The sequence below is a fragment of the Dermacentor variabilis genome, unplaced genomic scaffold (genome assembly GCF_050947875.1).
Source record: "Dermacentor variabilis isolate Ectoservices unplaced genomic scaffold, ASM5094787v1 scaffold_13, whole genome shotgun sequence".
Taxonomy (NCBI): Eukaryota; Metazoa; Arthropoda; class Arachnida; order Ixodida; family Ixodidae; genus Dermacentor; species Dermacentor variabilis.
In genome coordinates this window covers 34,866,889-34,885,257 of record NW_027460291.1, presented here as the reverse complement: position 1 = coordinate 34,885,257, position 18,369 = coordinate 34,866,889, and positions in this window count along the sequence as shown.

Genomic DNA, 18,369 nt, shown 5'->3' with positions numbered 1-18,369 from the left:
GGATTTCGAATTCCTCTAGGCTATTCTCTCTTCCACTATCGTCGTGGGTGCCACTGCTACTGTATAAATCTCTATAGAACTCCTCAGCCACTTGAACTATCTCATCCATATTAGTAACGATATTGCCGGCTTTGTCTCTTAACGCACACATCTGATTCTTGCCTATTCCTAGTTTCTTCTTCACTGTTTTTAGGCTTCCTCCGTTCCTGAGAGCCTGTTCAATTCTATCCATATTATAGTTCCTGTTGAAAAGGTCTGCCAGTTCTATTCTAGCTGTAGGGTTAGAGGCTTTCATACATTGGCGTTTCTTGATCAGATCTTTCGTCTCCTGCGATAGCTTACTGGTTTCCTGTCTAACGGAGTTACCACCGACTTCTATTGCGCACTCCTTAATGGTTCCCATGAGATAGTCGTTCATTGCTTCAACACTAAGGTCCTCTTCCTGAGTTAAAGCCGAATACCTGTTCTGTAGCTTGATCCGGAATTCCTCTAGTTTCCCTCTTACCGCTAACTCATTGATTGGCTTCTTGTGTACCAGTTTCTTCCGTTCCCTCCTCAAGTCTAGGCTAATTCGAGTTCTTACCATCCTATGGTCACTGCAGCGTACCTTGCCGAGTACGTCTACATCTTGTATGATGCCAGGGTTCGCGGAGAGTATGAAGTCGATTTCATTTCTAGTCTCACCATTCGGGCTCCTCCACGTCCACTTTCGACTAACCCGCTTGCGGAAAAAGGTGTTCATTATCCGCATATTATTCTGTTCTGCAAACTCTACTAATAATTCTCCTCTGCTATTCCTAGAGCCTATGCCATATTCCCCCACTGACTTGTCTCCAGCCTGCTTCTTGCCTACCCTGGCATTGAAGTCGCCCATCAGTATAGTGTATTTTGTTTTGACTTACCCATCGCCGATTCCACGTTTTCATATAAGCTTTCGACTTCCTGGTCATCATGACTGCATGTAGGGGCATAGACTTGTACCACCTTCAATTTGTACCTCTTATTAAGTTTCACAACAAGACCTGCCAACCTCTCGTTAATGCTATAGAATTCCTGTATGTTACCAGCTATTTCCTTATTAATCAGGAATCCGACTCCTAGTTCTCGTCTCTCTGCTAAGCCCCGGTAACACAGTACATGCCCGCTTTTTAGCACTGTATATGCTTCTTTTGTCCTCCTAACCTCGCTGAGCCCTATTATATCCCATTTACTACCCTCTAATTCCTCCAATAATACTGCTAGACTCGCCTCACTAGATAGCGTTCTAACGTTAAACGTTGCCAGGTTCAGATTCCAATGGCGGCCTGTCCGGAGCCAGGTATTCTTAGCACCCTCTGCAGCGTCTTAGCACCCTCTGCTTCGCGGCTGCTGGGGACTGAGGGCCGGGGTTTGATTGTTGTATTCATATAGGAGGTTGTGGCCAAGTACTGCACCAGGGTGGCCAATCCTGCTCTGGTGAGAGAGTGCGTTACCGGTTCTGGTCACCGGGATCAGGCCACACTCCAGGCCTGTTTGTGCAATTTCTCAACACACGGTTTTTTTTTCTTTCTTTTTTTTGTATTTCCCGGAGGAGAATTGCGCGGCACCGGGATTTGAATCACGGTCCTCTTGCACTGGAGACGGATACTCTACCGTCCCCGCAGGAGTTAAATTAAACATTGAATTATGGTGTTTTGCGTGACAAAAACCACTTTCTGATTATGCACGCCGTAGTGGAGGACTCCGAAAATTTCGACCACCTGGGGTTCTTTAACGTGCACCTAATTCTAAGTACACGGGTGTTTTCGCATTTCGCCCCCATCGAAATGCGGCCGCCGTGGCCGGGGTCCGATCCCGCGACCTCGTGCTCAGCAGTCTAACACCATGACCACTGAGCAACCACGGCGGGTCCCGCAGGAGTTGTACGCCTCATTTAACCTACAGTGGCGCCCTATTTGATCAGTCAAGGTGGACCAATCTGAGCTCGGTTATACCGCATGGATGGCACTCGGCTAGAGAACCTGGTATGTGTGGCCTATACATATACCCTCAATTATGTGTGGCCACACATAATTGAGGATATATAATTTTTTTTTTTAGGAGGGTTTCCGTACAGTGATAAAAGGAAGGAAAATACCTTTAAAAAAAAAGGAACATAACATGTGATTTGAACTCGTGATCCTTCAATGTTGCCCGGAAAGGTAGCTCAGTCGGTTGGTTCGTCAAGCCAGCGGTTACTTTCAAGCGCTATAGCTCCTGCTCCAAGCCTCATACTTATGTGGAAAGGGGCTGGTGTTGTCCGCGACAGTCGATGCGCGTGCTGTTTCTTTGTCTCTGCGTGTAGTAGTTAAGAGAGTCAGTTTAAGGGCGGAGAAGAGGGAAGGAAAGGAAAGCAAACTTGCAGCGCCATGGTTTTAAAGCGCAACCGTGGTAGAGAAACGGAAAGGCGATATAAGCATGCGTGGCCATGATACGCACACGACAAACTGCCTTACAATATTTAGAATTGAGGGGTAGTTTCGTTAACAAACTATAACACGGCAATCAGCACTCGAATATAATTATAACCCTAATAATAATTGTAAATATTCATCTCATCTATATTATCTAAAGCGCGCGCTGTTTCTTGCCTCTGCGTGTAGTAGTTAAGATAACAAACTATAACACGGCAATCAGCACTCGAATATAATTATAACCCTAATAATAATTGTAAATATTCATCTCATCTATAGTATCTAAAGCGCGCGCTGTTTCTTGCCTCTGCGTGTAGTAGTTAAGAGAGCCAGTTTAAGGGCGGAGAAGAGGGAAGGAAAAGAAAGCAAACTTGCAGCGCCGTGGTTTTAAGGCGCAACCGTGGTAGAGAAACGGAAAGGCGATATAAGCATGCGTGGCCATGATACGCACACGACAAACTGCCTTACAATATTTAGACTTGAGGGGAAGCTTCATTAACAAACTATAACACGGCAATGAGCACTCGAATACGACGAGAGAAATAATTGAGACGTGGAAAATTCCCTTGAAATAAATCTGGTTTGCGAGACAAATGCTTGTATGTATTGAATCTCTTAAAAGATGAGGGGGGGAAATATGCGCTCACCGAGAGGGCATCGTCCGCACGAGACCACCACCAGGCTCCTTACGGGGATGTGGAGAGCTTCGCGGCCGGAACGAAGCCCCCCCTCTCCGCCGGCCAGGCGTGGAAAACGCGCTTTCCGATCGCTCAAGGTTGCGTAGGAATAGTATAGTTCTAGCGTCTAGGAAAAGTTTGAACAGGTGCGAGGACGGCACGCATAGCGTGGGAAGCTAGCCGCCGGAATAGCTATCTTCGAGAGCTATTCTATATTATATTATATTATACTTCGAGAGCTATGACTGATGCTTTTCTATATATATGTATTCATCTCATCTATGCGATCGCATGCGCGTGCTGTTTCTTTGTCTCTGCGTGTAGTAGTTAAGAGAGTCAGTTTAAGGGCGGAGAAGAGGGAAGGAAAGGAAAGCAAACTTGCAGCGCCGTGGTTTTAAAGCGCAACCGTGGTAGAGAAACGGAAAGGCGATATAAGCATGCGTGGCCATGATACGCACACGACAAACTGCCTTACAATATTTAGAATTGAGGGGTAGTTTCGTTAACAAACTATAACATGGCAATCAGCACTCGAATATAATTATAACCCTAATAATAATTGTAAATATTCATCTCATCTATATTATCTAAAGCGCGCGCTGTTTCTTGCCTCTGCGTGTAGTAGTTAAGATAACAAACTATAACACGGCAATCAGCACTCGAATATAATTATAACCCTAATAATAATTGTAAATATTCATCTCATCTGTAGTATCTAAAGCGCGCGCTGTTTCTTGCCTCTGCGTGTAGTAGTTAAGAGAGCCAGTTTAAGGGCGGAGAAGAGGGAAGGAAAAGAAAGCAAACTTGCAGCGCCGTGGTTTTAAGGCGCAACCGTGGTAGAGAAACGGAAAGGCGATATAAGCATGCGTGGCCATGATACGCACACGACAAACTGCCTTACAATATTTAGACTTGAGGGGAAGCTTCATTAACAAACTATAACACGGCAATGAGCACTCGAATACGACGAGAGAAATAATTGAGACGTGGAAAATTCCCTTGAAATAAATCTGGTTTGCGAGACAAATGCTTGTATGTATTGAATCTCTTAAAAGATGAGGGGGGGAAATATGCGCTCACCGAGAGGGCATCGTCCGCACGAGACCACCACCAGGCTCCTTACGGGGATGTGGAGAGCTTCGCAGCCGGAACGAAGCCCCCCCTCTCCGCCGGCCAGGCGTGGAAAACGCGCTTTCCGATCGCTCAAGGTTTCGTAGGAATAGTATAGTTCTAGCGTCTAGGAAAAGTTTTAACAGGTGCGAGGACGGCACGCATAGCGTGGGAAGCTAGCCGCCGGAATAGCTATCTTCGAGAGCTATTCTATATTATATTATATTATACTTCGAGAGCTATGACTGATGCTTTTCTATATATATGTGTTCATCTCATCTATGCGATCGCATGCGCGTGCTGTTTCTTTGTCTCTGCGTGTAGTAGTTAAGAGAGTCAGTTTAAGGGCGGAGAAGAGGGAAGGAAAGGAAAGCAAACTTGCAGCGCCGTGGTTTTAAAGCGCAACCGTGGTAGAGAAACGGAAAGGCGATATAAGCTTGCGTGGCCATGATACGCACACGACAAACTGCCTTACAATATTTAGAATTGAGGGGTAGTTTCGTTAACAAACTATAACACGGCAATCAGCACTCGAATATAATTAAAACCCTAATAATAATTGTAAATATTCATCTCATCAATATTATCTAAAGCGCGCGCTGTTTCTTGCCTCTGCGTGTAGTAGTTAAGATAACAAACTATAACACGGCAATCAGCACTCGAATATAATTATAACCCTAATAATAATTGTAAATATTCATCTCATCTATAGTATCTAAAGCGCGCGCTGTTTCTTGCCTCTGCGTGTAGTAGTTAAGAGAGCCAGTTTAAGGGCGGAGAAGAGGGAAGCAAAAGAAAGCAAACTTGCAGAGCCGTGGTTTTAAGGCGCAACCGTGGTAGAGAAACGGAAAGGCGATATAAGCATGCGTGGCCATGATACGCACACGACAAACTGCCTTACAATATTTAGACTTGAGGGGAAGCTTCATTAACAAACTATAACACGGCAATGAGCACTCGAATACGACGAGAGAAATAATTGAGACGTGGAAAATTCCCTTGAAATAAATCTGGTTTGCGAGACAAATGCTTGTATGTATTGAATCTCTTAAAAGATGAGGGGGGGAAATATGCGCTCACCGAGAGGGCATCGTCCGCACGAGACCACCACCAGGCTCCTTACGGGGATGTGGAGAGCTTCGCGGCCGGAACGAAGCCCCCCCTCTCCGCCGGCCAGGCGTGGAAAACGCGCTTTCCGATCGCTCAAGGTTGCGTAGGAATAGTATAGTTCTAGCGTCTAGGAAAAGTTTTAACAGGTGCGAGGACGGCACGCATAGCGTGGGAAGCTAGCCGCCGGAATAGCTATCTTCGAGAGCTATTCTATATTATATTATATTATACTTCGAGAGCTATGACTGATGCTTTTCTATATATATGTATTCATCTCATCTATGCGATCGCATGCGCGTGCTGTTTCTTTGTCTCTGCGTGTAGTAGTTAAGAGAGTCAGTTTAAGGGCGGAGAAGAGGGAAGGAAAGGAAAGCAAACTTGCAGCGCCGTGGTTTTAAAGCACAACCGTGGTAGAGAAACGGAAAGGCGATATAAGCATGCGTGGCCATGATACGCACACGACAAACTGCCTTACAATATCTAGAATTGAGGGGTAGTTTCGTTAACAAACTATAACACGGCAATCAGCACTCGAATATAATTAAAACCCTAATAATAATTGTAAATATTCATCTCATCTATATTATCTAAAGCGCGCGCTGTTTCTTGCCTCTGCGTGTAGTAGTTAAAATAACAAACTATAACACGGCAATCAGCACTCGAATATAATTATAACCCTAATAATAATTGTAAATATTCATCTCATCTATAGTATCTAAAGCGCGCGCGGTTTCTTGCCTCTGCGTTTAGTAGTTAAGAGAGCCAGTTTAAGGGCGGAGAAGAGGGAAGGAAAAGGAAGCAAACTTGCAGAGCCGTGGTTTTAAGGCGCAACCGTGGCAGAGAAACGGAAAGGCGATATAAGCATGCGTGGCCATGATACGCACACGACAAACTGCCTTACAATATTTAGACTTGAGGGGAAGCTTCATTAACAAACTATAACACGGCAATGAGCACTCGAATACGACGAGAGAAATAATTGAGACGTGGAAAATTCCCTTGAAATAAATCTGGTTTGCGAGACAAATGCTTGTATGTATTGAATCTCTTAAAAGATGAGGGGGGGAAATATGCGCTCACCGAGAGGGCATCGTCCGCACGAGACCACCACCAGGCTCCTTACAGGGATGTGGAGAGCTTCGCAGCCGGAACGAAGCCCCCCCTCTCCGCCGGCCAGGCGTGGAAAACGCGCTTTCCGATCGCTCAAGGTTTCGTAGGAATAGTATAGTTCTAGCGTCTAGGAAAAGTTTTAACAGGTGCGAGGACGGCACGCATAGCGTGGGAAGCTAGCCGCCGGAATAGCTATCTTCGAGAGCTATTCTATATTATATTATATTATACTTCGAGAGCTATGACTGATGCTTTTCTATATATATGTATTCATCTCATCTATGCGATCGCATGCGCGTGCTGTTTCTTTGTCTCTGCGTGTAGTAGTTAAGAGAGTCAGTTTAAGGGCGGAGAAGAGCGAAGGAAAGGAAAGCAAACTTGCAGCGCCGTGGTTTTAAAGCGCAACCGTGGTAGAGAAACGGAAAGGCGGCGATATAAGCATGCGTGGCCATGATACGCACACGACAAACTGCCTTACAATATTTAGAATTGAGGGGTAGTTTCGTTAACAAACTATAACACGGCAATCAGCACTCGAATATAATTAAAACCCTAATAATAATTGTAAATATTCATCTCATCTATATTATCTAAAGCGCGCGCTGTTTCTTGCCTCTGCGTGTAGTAGTTAAGATAAAAAACTATAACACGGCAATCAGCACTCGAATATAATTATAACCCTAATAATAATTGTAAATATTCATCTCATCTATAGTATCTAAAGCGCGCGCTGTTTCTTGCCTCTGCGTGTAGTAGTTAAGAGAGCCAGTTTAAGGGCGGAGAAGAGGGAAGGAAAAGAAAGCAAACTTGCAGAGCCGTGGTTTTAAGGCGCAACCGTGGTAGAGAAACGGAAAGGCGATATAAGCATGCGTGGCCATGATACGCACACGACAAACTGCCTTACAATATTTAGACTTGAGGGGAAGCTTCATTAACAAACTATAACACGGCAATGAGCACTCGAATACGACGAGAGAAATAATTGAGACGTGGAAAATTCCCTTGAAATAAATCTGGTTTGCGAGACAAATGCTTGTATGTATTGAATCTCTTAAAAGATGAGGGGGGGAAATATGCGCTCACCGAGAGGGCATCGTCCGCACGAGACCACCACCAGGCTCCTTACGGGAATGTGGAGAGCTTCGCAGCCGGAACGAAGCCCCCCCTCTCCGCCGGCCAGGCGTGGAAAACGCGCTTTCCGATCGCTCAAGGTTTCGTAGGAATAGTATAGTTCTAGCGTCTAGGAAAAGTTTTAACAGGTGCGAGGACGGCACGCATAGCGTGGGAAGCTAGCCGCCGGAATAGCTATCTTCGAGAGCTATTCTATATTATATTATATTATACTTCGAGAGCTATGACTGATGCTTTTCTATATATATGTATTCATCTCATCTATGCGATCGCATGCGCGTGCTGTTTCTTTGTCTCTGCGTGTAGTAGTCAAGAGAGTCAGTTTAAGGGCGGAGAAGAGGGAAGGAAAGGAAAGCAAACTTGCAGCGCCGTGGTTTTAAAGCGCAACCGTGGTAGAGAAACGGAAAGGCGGCGATATAAGCATGCGTGGCCATGATACGCACACGACAAACTGCCTTACAATATTTAGAATTGAGGGTAGTTTCGTTAACAAACTATAACACGGCAATCAGCGCTCGAATATAATTATAACCCTAATAATAATTGTAAATATTCATCTCATCTATATTATCTAAAGCGCGCGCTGTTTCTTGCCTCTGCGTGTAGTAGTTAAGATAACAAACTATAACACGGCAATCAGCACTCGAATATAATTATAACCCTAATAATAATTGTAAATATTCATCTCATCTATAGTATCTAAAGCGCGCGCTGTTTCTTGCCTCTGCGTGTAGTAGTTTAGAGAGCCAGTTTAAGGGCGGAGAAGAGGGAAGGAAAAGAAAGCAAACTTGCAGCGCCGTGGTTTTAAGGCGCAACCGTGGTAGAGAAACGGAAAGGCGATATAAGCATGCGTGGCCATGATACGCACAGGACAAACTGCCTTACAATATTTAGACTTGAGGGGAAGCTTCATTAACAAACTATAACAGGGCAATGAGCACCCGAATACGACGAGAGAAATAATTGAGACGTGGAAAATTCCCTTGAAATAAATCTGGTTTGCGAGACAAATGCTTGTATGTATTGAATCTCTTAAAAGATGAGGGGGGGAAATATGCGCTCACCGAGAGGGCATCGTCCGCACGAGACCACCACCAGGCTCCTTACGGGGTTGTGGAGAGCTTCGCGGCCGGAACGAAGCCCCCCCTCTCCGCCGGCCAGGCGTGGAAAACGCGCTTTCCGATCGCTCAAGGTTGCGTAGGAATAGTATAGTTCTAGCGTCTAGGAAAAGTTTTAACAGGTGCGAGGACGGCACGCATAGCGTGGGAAGCTAGCCACCGGAATAGCTATCTTCGAGAGCTATTCTATATTATATTATATTATACTTCGAGAGCTATGACTGATGCTTTTCTATATATATGTATTCATCTCATCTATGCGATCGCATGCGCGTGCTGTTTCTTTGTCTCTGCGTGTAGTAGTTAAGAGAGTCAGTTTAAGGGCGGAGAAGAGGGAAGGAAAGGAAAGCAAACTTGCAGCGCCGTGGTTTTAAAGCGCAACCGTGGTAGAGAAACGGAAAGGCGATATAAGCATGCGTGGCCATGATACGCACACGATAAACTGCCTTACAATATTTAGAATTGAGGGGTAGTTTCGTTAACAAACTATAACACGGCAATCAGCACTCGAATATAATTATAACCCTAATAATAATTGTAAATATTCATCTCATCTATAGTATCTAAAGCGCGCGCTGTTTCTTGCCTCTGCGTGTAGTAGTTAAGAGAGCCAGTTTAAGGGCGGAGAAGAGGGAAGGAAAAGAAAGCAAACTTGCAGCGCAGTGGTTTTAAGGCGCATCCGTGGTAGAGAAACGGAAAGGCGATATAAGCATGCGTGGCCATGATACGCACACGACAAACTGCCTTACAATATTTAGACTTGAGGGGAAGCTTCATTAACAAACTATAACACGGCAATGAGCACTCGAATACGACGAGAGAAATAATTGAGACGTGGAAAATTCCCTTGAAATAAATCTGGTTTGCGAGACAAATGCTTGTATGTATTGAATCTCTTAAAAGATGAGGGGGGGAAATATGCGCTCACCGAGAGGGCATCGTCCGCACGAGACCACCACCAGGCTCCTTACGGGGATGTGGAGAGCTTCGCGGCCGGAACGAAGCCCCCCCTCTCCGCCGGCCAGGCGTGGAAAACGCGCTTTCCGATCGCTCAAGGTTGCGTAGGAATAGTATAGTTCTAGCGACTAGGAAAGTTTTAACAGGTGCGAGGACGGCACGCATAGCGTGGGAAGCTAGCCACCGGAATAGCTATCTTCGAGAGCTATTCTATATTATATTACATTATACTTCGAGAGCTATGACTGATGCTTTTCTATATATATGTATTCATCTCATCTATGCGATCGCATGCGCGTGCTGTTTCTTTGTCTCTGCGTGTAGTAGTTAAGAGAGTCAGTTTAAGGGCGGAGAAGAGGGAAGGAAAGGAAAGCAAACTTGCAGCGCCGTGGTTTTAAAGCGCAACCGTGGTAGAGAAACGGAAAGGCGATATAAGCATGCGTGGCCATGATACGCACACGACAAACTGCCTTACAATATTTAGAATTGAGGGGTAGTTTCGTTAACAAACTATAACACGGCAATCAGCACTCGAATATAATTATAACCCTAATAATAATTGTAAATATTCATCTCATCTATATTATCTAAAGCGCGCGCTGTTTCTTGCCTCTGCGTGTAGTAGTTAAGATAACAAACTATAACACGGCAATCAGCACTCGAATATAATTATAACCCTAATAATAATTGTAAATATTCATCTCATCTATAGTATCTAAAGCGCGCGCTGTTTCTTGCCTCTGCGTGTAGTAGTTAAGAGAGCCAGTTTAAGGGCGGAGAAGAGGGAAGGAAAAGAAAGCAAACTTGCAGCGCCGTGGTTTTAAGGCGCAACCGTGGTAGAGAAACGGAAAGGCGATATAAGCATGCGTGGCCATGATACGCACACGACAAACTGCCTTACAATATTTAGACTTGAGGGGAAGCTTCATTAACAAACTATAACACGGCAATGAGCACTCGAATACGACGAGAGAAATAATTGAGACGTCGAAAATTCCCTTCAAATAAATCTGGTTTGCGAGACAAATGCTTGTATGTATTGAATCTCTTAAAAGATGAGGGGGGGAAATATGCGCTCACCGAGAGGGCATCGTCCGCACGAGACCACCACCAGGCTCCTTACGGGGATGTGGAGAGCTTCGCGGCCGGAACGAAGCCCCCCCTCTCCGCCGGCCAGGCGTGGAAAACGCGCTTTCCGGTCGCTCAAGGTTGCGTAGGAATAGTATAGTTCTAGCGTCTAGGAAAAGTTTTAACAGGTGCGAGGACGGCACGCATCGCGTGGGAAGCTAGCCGCCGGAATAGCTATCTTCGAGAGCTATTCTATATTATATTATATTATACTTCGAGAGCTATGACTGATGCTTTTCTATATATATGTATTCATCTCATCTATGCGATCGCATGCGCGTGCTGTTTCTTTGTCTCTGCGTGTAGTAGTTAAGAGAGTCAGTTTAAGGGCGGAGAAGAGGGAAGGAAAGGAATGCAAACTTGCAGCGCCGTGGTTTTAAAGCGCAACCGTGGTAGAGAAACGGAAAGGCGATATAAGCATGCGTGGCCATGATACGCACACGACAAACTGCCTTACAATATTTAGAATTGAGGGGTAGTTTCGTTAACAAACTATAACACGGCAATCAGCACTCGAATATAATTATAACCCTAATAATAATTGTAAATATTCATCTCATCTATATTATCTAAAGCGCGCGCTGTTTCTTGCCTCTGCGTGTAGTAGTTAAGATAACAAACTATAACACGGCAATCAGCACTCGAATATAATTATAACCCTAATAATAATTGTAAATATTCATCTCATCTATAGTATCTAAAGCGCGCGCTGTTTCTTGCCTCTGCGTGTAGTAGTTAAGAGAGCCAGTTTAAGGGCGGAGAAGAGGGAAGGAAAAGAAAGCAAACTTGCAGAGCCGTGGTTTTAAGGCGCAACCGTGGTAGAGAAACGGAAAGGCGATATAAGCATGCGTGGCCATGATACGCACACGACAAACTGCCTTACAATATTTAGACTTGAGGGGAAGCTTCATTAACAAACTATAACACGGCAATGAGCACTCGAATACGACGAGAGAAATAATTGAGACGTGGAAAATTCCCTTGAAATAAATCTGGTTTGCGAGACAAATGCTTGTATGTATTGAATCTCTTAAAAGATGAGGGGGGGAAATATGCGCTCACCGAGAGGGCATCGTCCGCACGAGACCACCACCAGGCTCCTTACGGGAATGTGGAGAGCTTCGCAGCCGGAACGAAGCCCCCCCTCTCCGCCGGCCAGGCGTGGAAAACGCGCTTTCCGATCGCTCAATGTTTCGTAGGAATAGTATAGTTCTAGCGTCTAGGAAAAGTTTTAACAGGTGCGAGGACGGCACGCATAGCGTGGGAAGCTAGCCGCCGGAATAGCTATCTTCGAGAGCTATTCTATATTATATTATATTATACTTCGAGAGCTATGACTGGTGCTTTTCTATATATATGTATTCATCTAATCTATGCGATCGCATGCGCGTGCTGTTTCTTTGTCTCTGCGTGTAGTAGTTAAGAGAGTCAGTTTAAGGGCGGAGAAGAGGGAAGGAAAGGAAAGCAAACTTGCAGCGCCGTGGTTTTAAAGCGCAACCGTGGTAGAGAAACGGAAAGGCGGCGATATAAGCATGCGTGGCCATGACACGCACACGACAAACTGCCTTACAATATTTAGAATTGAGGGTAGTTTCGTTAACAAACTATAACACGGCAATCAGCACTCGAATATAATTAAAACCCTAATAATAATTGTAAATATTCATCTCATCTATATTATCTAAAGCGCGCGCTGTTTCTTGCCTCTGCGTGTAGTAGTTAAGATAACAAACTATAACACGGCAATCAGCACTCGAATATAATTATAACCCTAATAATAATTGTAAATATTCATCTCATCTATAGTATCTAAAGCGCGCGCTGTTTCTTGCCTCTGCGTGTGGTAGTTAAGAGAGCCAGTTTAAGGGCGGAGAAGAGGGAAGCAAAAGAAAGCAAACTTGCAGAGCCGTGGTTTTAAGGCGCAACCGTGGTAGAGAAACGGAAAGGCGATATAAGCATGCGTGGCCATGATACGCACACGACAAACTGCCTTACAATATTTAGACTTGAGGGGAAGCTTCATTAACAAACTATAACACGGCAATGAGCACTCGAATACGACGAGAGAAATAATTGAGACGTGGAAAATTCCCTTGAAATAAATCTGGTTTGCGAGACAAATGCTTGTATGTATTGAATCTCTTAAAAGATGAGGGGGGGAAATATGCGCTCACCGAGAGGGCATCGTCCGCACGAGACCACCACCAGGCTCCTTACGGGGATGTGGAGAGCTTCGCGGCCGGAACGAAGCCCCCCCTCTCCGCCGGCCAGGCGTGGAAAACGCGCTTTCCGATCGCTCAAGGTTGCGTAGGAATAGTATAGTTCTAGCGTCTAGGAAAAGTTTTAACAGGTGCGAGGACGGCACGCATAGCGTGGGAAGCTAGCCGCCGGAATAGCTATCTTCGAGAGCTATTCTATATTATATTATATTATAGTTCGAGAGCTATGACTGATGCTTTTCTATATATATGTATTCATCTCATCTATGCGATCGCATGCGCGTGCTGTTTCTTTGTCTCTGCGTGTAGTAGTTAAGAGAGTCAGTTTAAGGGCGGAGAAGAGGGAAGGAAAGGAAAGCGAACTTGCAGCGCCGTGGTTTTAAAGCGCAACCGTGGTAGAGAAACGGAAAGGCGGCGATATAAGCACGCGTGGCTATGATACGCACACGACAAACTGCCTTACAATATTTAGAATTGAGGGGTAGTTTCGTTAACAAACTATAACACGGCAATCAGCACTCGAATATAATTAAAACCCTAATAATAATTGTAAATATTCATCTCAACTATATTATCTAAAGCGCGCGCTGTTTCTTGCCTCTGCGTGTAGTAGTTAAGATAACAAACTATAACACGGCAATCAGCACTCGAATATAATGATAACCCTAATAATAATTGTAAATATTCATCTCATCTATAGTATCTAAAGCGCGCGCTGTTTCTTGCCTCTGCGTGTAGTAGTTAAGAGAGCCAGTTTAAGGGCGGAGAAGAGGGAAGCAAAAGAAAGCAAACTTGCAGAGCCGTGGTTTTAAGGCGCAACCGTGGTAGAGAAACGGAAAGGCGATATAAGCATGCGTGGCCATGATACGCACACGACAAACTGCCTTACAATATTTAGACTTGAGGGGAAGCTTCATTAACAAACTATAACACGGCAATGAGCACTCGAATACGACGAGAGAAATAATTGAGACGTGGAAAATTCCCTTGAAATAAATCTGGTTTGCGAGACAAATGCTTGTATGTATTGAATCTCTTAAAAGATGAGGGGGGGAAATATGCGCTCACCGAGAGGGCATCGTCCGCACGAGACCACCACCAGGCTCCTTACGGGGATGTGGAGAGCTTCGCGGCCGGAACGAAGCCCCCCCTCTCCGCCGGCCAGGCGTGGAAAACGCGCTTTCCGATCGCTCAAGGTTGCGTAGGAATAGTATAGTTCTAGCGTCTAGGAAAAGTTTTAACAGGTGCGAGGACGGCACGCATAGCGTGGGAAGCTAGCCGCCGGAATAGCTATCTTCGAGAGCTATTCTATATTATATTATATTATACTTCGAGAGCTATGACTGATGCTTTTCTATATATATGTATTCATCTCATCTATGCGATCGCATGCGCGTGCTGTTTCTTTGTCTCTGCGTGTAGTAGTTAAGAGAGTCAGTTTAAGGGCGGAGAAGAGGGAAGGAAAGGAAAGCAAACTTGCAGCGCCGTGGTTTTAAAGCGCAACCGTGGTAGAGAAACGGAAAGGCGATATAAGCATGCGTGGCCATGATACGCACACGACAAACTGCCTTACAATATTTAGAATTGAGGGGTAGTTTCGTTAACAAACTATAACACGGTAATCAGCACTCGAATATAATTATAACCCTAATAATAATTGTAAATATTCATCTCATCTATATTATCTAAAGCGCGCGCTGTTTCTTGCCTCTGCGTGTAGTAGTTAAGATAACAAACTATAACACGGCAATCAGCACTCGAATATAATTATAACCCTAATAATAATTGTAAATATTCATCTCATCTATAGTATCTAAAGCGCGCGCTGTTTCTTGCCTCTGCGTGTAGTAGTTAAGAGAGCCAGTTTAAGGGCGGAGAAGAGGGAAGGAAAAGAAAGCAAACTTGCAGCGCCGTGGTTTTAAGGCGCAACCGTGGTAGAGAAACGGAAAGGCGACATAAGCATGCGTGGCCATGATACGCACACGACAAACTGCCTTACAATATTTAGACTTGAGGGGAAGCTTCATTAACAAACTATAACACGGCAATGAGCACTCGAATACGACGAGAGAAATAATTGAGACGTGGAAAATTCCCTTGAAATAAATCTGGTTTGCGAGACAAATGCTTGTATGTATTGAATCTCTTAAAAGATGAGGGGGGGAAATATGCGCTCACCGAGAGGGCATCGTCCGCACGAGACCACCACCAGGCTCCTTACGGGGATGTGGAGAGCTTCGCGGCCGGAACGAAGCCCCCCCTCTCCGCCGGCCAGGCGTGGAAAACGCGCTTTCCGATCGCTCAAGGTTGCGTAGGAATAGTATAGTTCTAGCGTCTAGGAAAAGTTTTAACAGGTGCGAGGACGGCACGCATCGCGTGGGAAGCTAGCCGCCGGAATAGCTATCTTCGAGAGCTATTCTATATTATATTATATTATACTTCGAGAGCTATGACTGATGCTTTTCTATATATATGTATTCATCTCATCTATGCGATCGCATGCGCGTGCTGTTTCTTTGTCTCTGCGTGTAGTAGTTAAGAGAGTCAGTTTAAGGGCGGAGAAGAGGGAAGGAAAGGAAAGCAAACTTGCAGCGCCGTGGTTTTAAAGCGCAACCGTGGTAGAGAAACGGAAAGGCGATATAAGCATGCGTGGCCATGATACGCACACGACAAACTGCCTTACAATATTTAGAATTGAGGGGTAGTTTCGTTAACAAACTATAACACGGCAATCAGCACTCGAATATAATTATAACCCTAATAATAATTGTAAATATTCATCTCATCTATATTATCTAAAGCGCGCGCTGTTTCTTGCCTCTGCGTGTAGTAGTTAAGATAACAAACTATAACACGGCAATCAGCACTCGAATATAATTATAACCCTAATAATAATTGTAAATATTCATCTCATCTATAGTATCTAAAGCGCGCGCTGTTTCTTGCCTCTGCGTGTAGTAGTTAAGAGAGCCAGTTTAAGGGCGGAGAAGAGGGAAGGAAAAGAAAGCAAACTTGCAGCGCCGTGGTTTTAAGGCGCAACCGTGGTAGAGAAACGGAAAGGCGATATAAGCATGCGTGGCCATGATACGCACACGACAAACTGCCTTACAATATTTAGACTTGAGGGGAAGCTTCATTAACAAACTATAACACGGCAATGAGCACTCGAATACGACGAGAGAAATAATTGAGACGTGGAAAATTCCCTTGAAGTAAATCTGGTTTGCGAGACAAATGCTTGTATGTATTGAATCTCTTAAAAGATGAGGGGGGGAAATATGCGCTCACCGAGAGGGCATCGTCCGCACGAGACCACCACCAGGCTCCTTACGGGGATGTGGAGAGCTTCGCGGCCGGAACGAAGCCCCCCCTCTCCGTCGGCCAGGCGTGGAAAACGCGCTTTCCGATCGCTCAAGGTTGCGTAGGAATAGTATAGTTCTAGCGTCTAGGAAAAGTTTTAACAGGTGCGAGGACGGCACGCATAGCGTGGGAAGCTAGCCGCCGGAATAGCTATCTTCGAGAGCTATTCTATATTATATTATATTATACTTCGAGAGCTATGACTGATGCTTTTCTATATATATGTATTCGTCTCATCTATGCGATCGCATGCGCGTGCTGTTTCTTTGTCTCTGCGTGTAGTAGTTAAGAGAGTCAGTTTAAGGGCGGAGAAGAGGGAAGGAAAGGAAAGCAAACTTGCAGCGCCGTGGTTTTAAAGCGCAACCGTGGTAGAGAAACGGAAAGGCGATATAAGCATGCGTGGCCATGATACGCACACGACAAACTGCCTTACAATATTTAGAATTGAGGGGTAGTTTCGTTAACAAACTATAACACGGCAATCAGCACTCGAATATAATTATAACCCTAATAATAATTGTAAATATTCATCTCATCTATATTATCTAAAGCGCGCGCTGTTTCTTGCCTCTGCGTGTAGTAGTTAAGATAACAAACTATAACACGGCAATCAGCACTCGAATATAATTATAACCCTAATAATAATTGTAAATATTCGTCTCATCTATAGTATCTAAAGCGCGCGCTGTTTCTTGCCTCTGCGTGTAGTAGTTAAGAGAGCCAGTTTAAGGGCGGAGAAGAGGGAAGGAAAAGAAAGCAAACTTGCAGCGCCGTGGTTTTAAGGCGCAACCGTGGTAGAGAAACGGAAAGGCGATATAAGCATGCGTGGCCATGATACGCACACGACAAACTGCCTTACAATATTTAGACTTGAGGGGAAGCTTCATTAACAAACTATAACACGGCAATGAGCACTCGAATACGACGAGAGAAATAATTGAGACGTGGAAAATTCCCTTGAAATAAACTGGTTTGCGAGACAAATGCTTGTATGTATTGAATCTCTTAAAAGATGAGGGGGGGAAATATGCGCTCACCGAGAGGGCATCGTCCGCACGAGACCACCACCAGGCTCCTTACGGGGATGTGGAGAGCTTCGCGGCCGGAACGAAGCCCCCCCTCTCCGCCGGCCAGGCGTGGAAAACGCGCTTTCCGATCGCTCAAGGTTGCGTAGGAATAGTATAGTTCTAGCGTCTAGGAAAAGTTTTAACAGGTGCGAGGACGGCACGCATAGCGTGGGAAGCTAGCCGCCGGAATAGCTATCTTCGAGAGCTATTCTATATTATATTATATTATACTTCGAGAGCTATGACTGATGCTTTTCTATATATATGTATTCATCTCATCTATGCGATCGCATGCGCGTGCTGTTTCTTTGTCTCTGCGTGTAGTAGTTAAGAGAGTCAATTTAAGGGCGGAGAAGAGGGAAGGAAAGGAAAGCAAACTTGCAGCGCCGTGGTTTTAAAGCGCAACCGTGGTAGAGAAACGGAAAGGCGATATAAGCATGCGTGGCCATGATACGCACACGACAAACTGCCTTACAATTTAGAATTGAGGGGTAGTTTCGTTAACAAACTATAACACGGCAATCAGCACTCGAATATAATTATAACCCTAATAATAATTGTAAATATTCATCTCATCTATATTATCTAAAGCGCGCTGTTTCTTGCCTCTGCGTGTAGTAGTTAAGATAACAAACTATAACACGGCAATCAGCACTCGAATATAATTATAACCCTAATAATAATTGTAAATATTCGTCTCATCTATAGTATCTAAAGCGCGCGCTGTTTCTTGCCTCTGCGTGTAGTAGTTAAGAGAGCCAGTTTAAGGGCGGAGAAGAGGGAAGGAAAAGAAAGCAAACTTGCAGCGCCGTGGTTTTAAGGCGCAACCGTGGTAGAGAAACGGAAAGGCGATATAAGCATGCGTGGCCATGATACGCACACGACAAACTGCCTTACAATATTTAGACTTGAGGGGAAGCTTCATTAACAAACTATAACACGGCAATGAG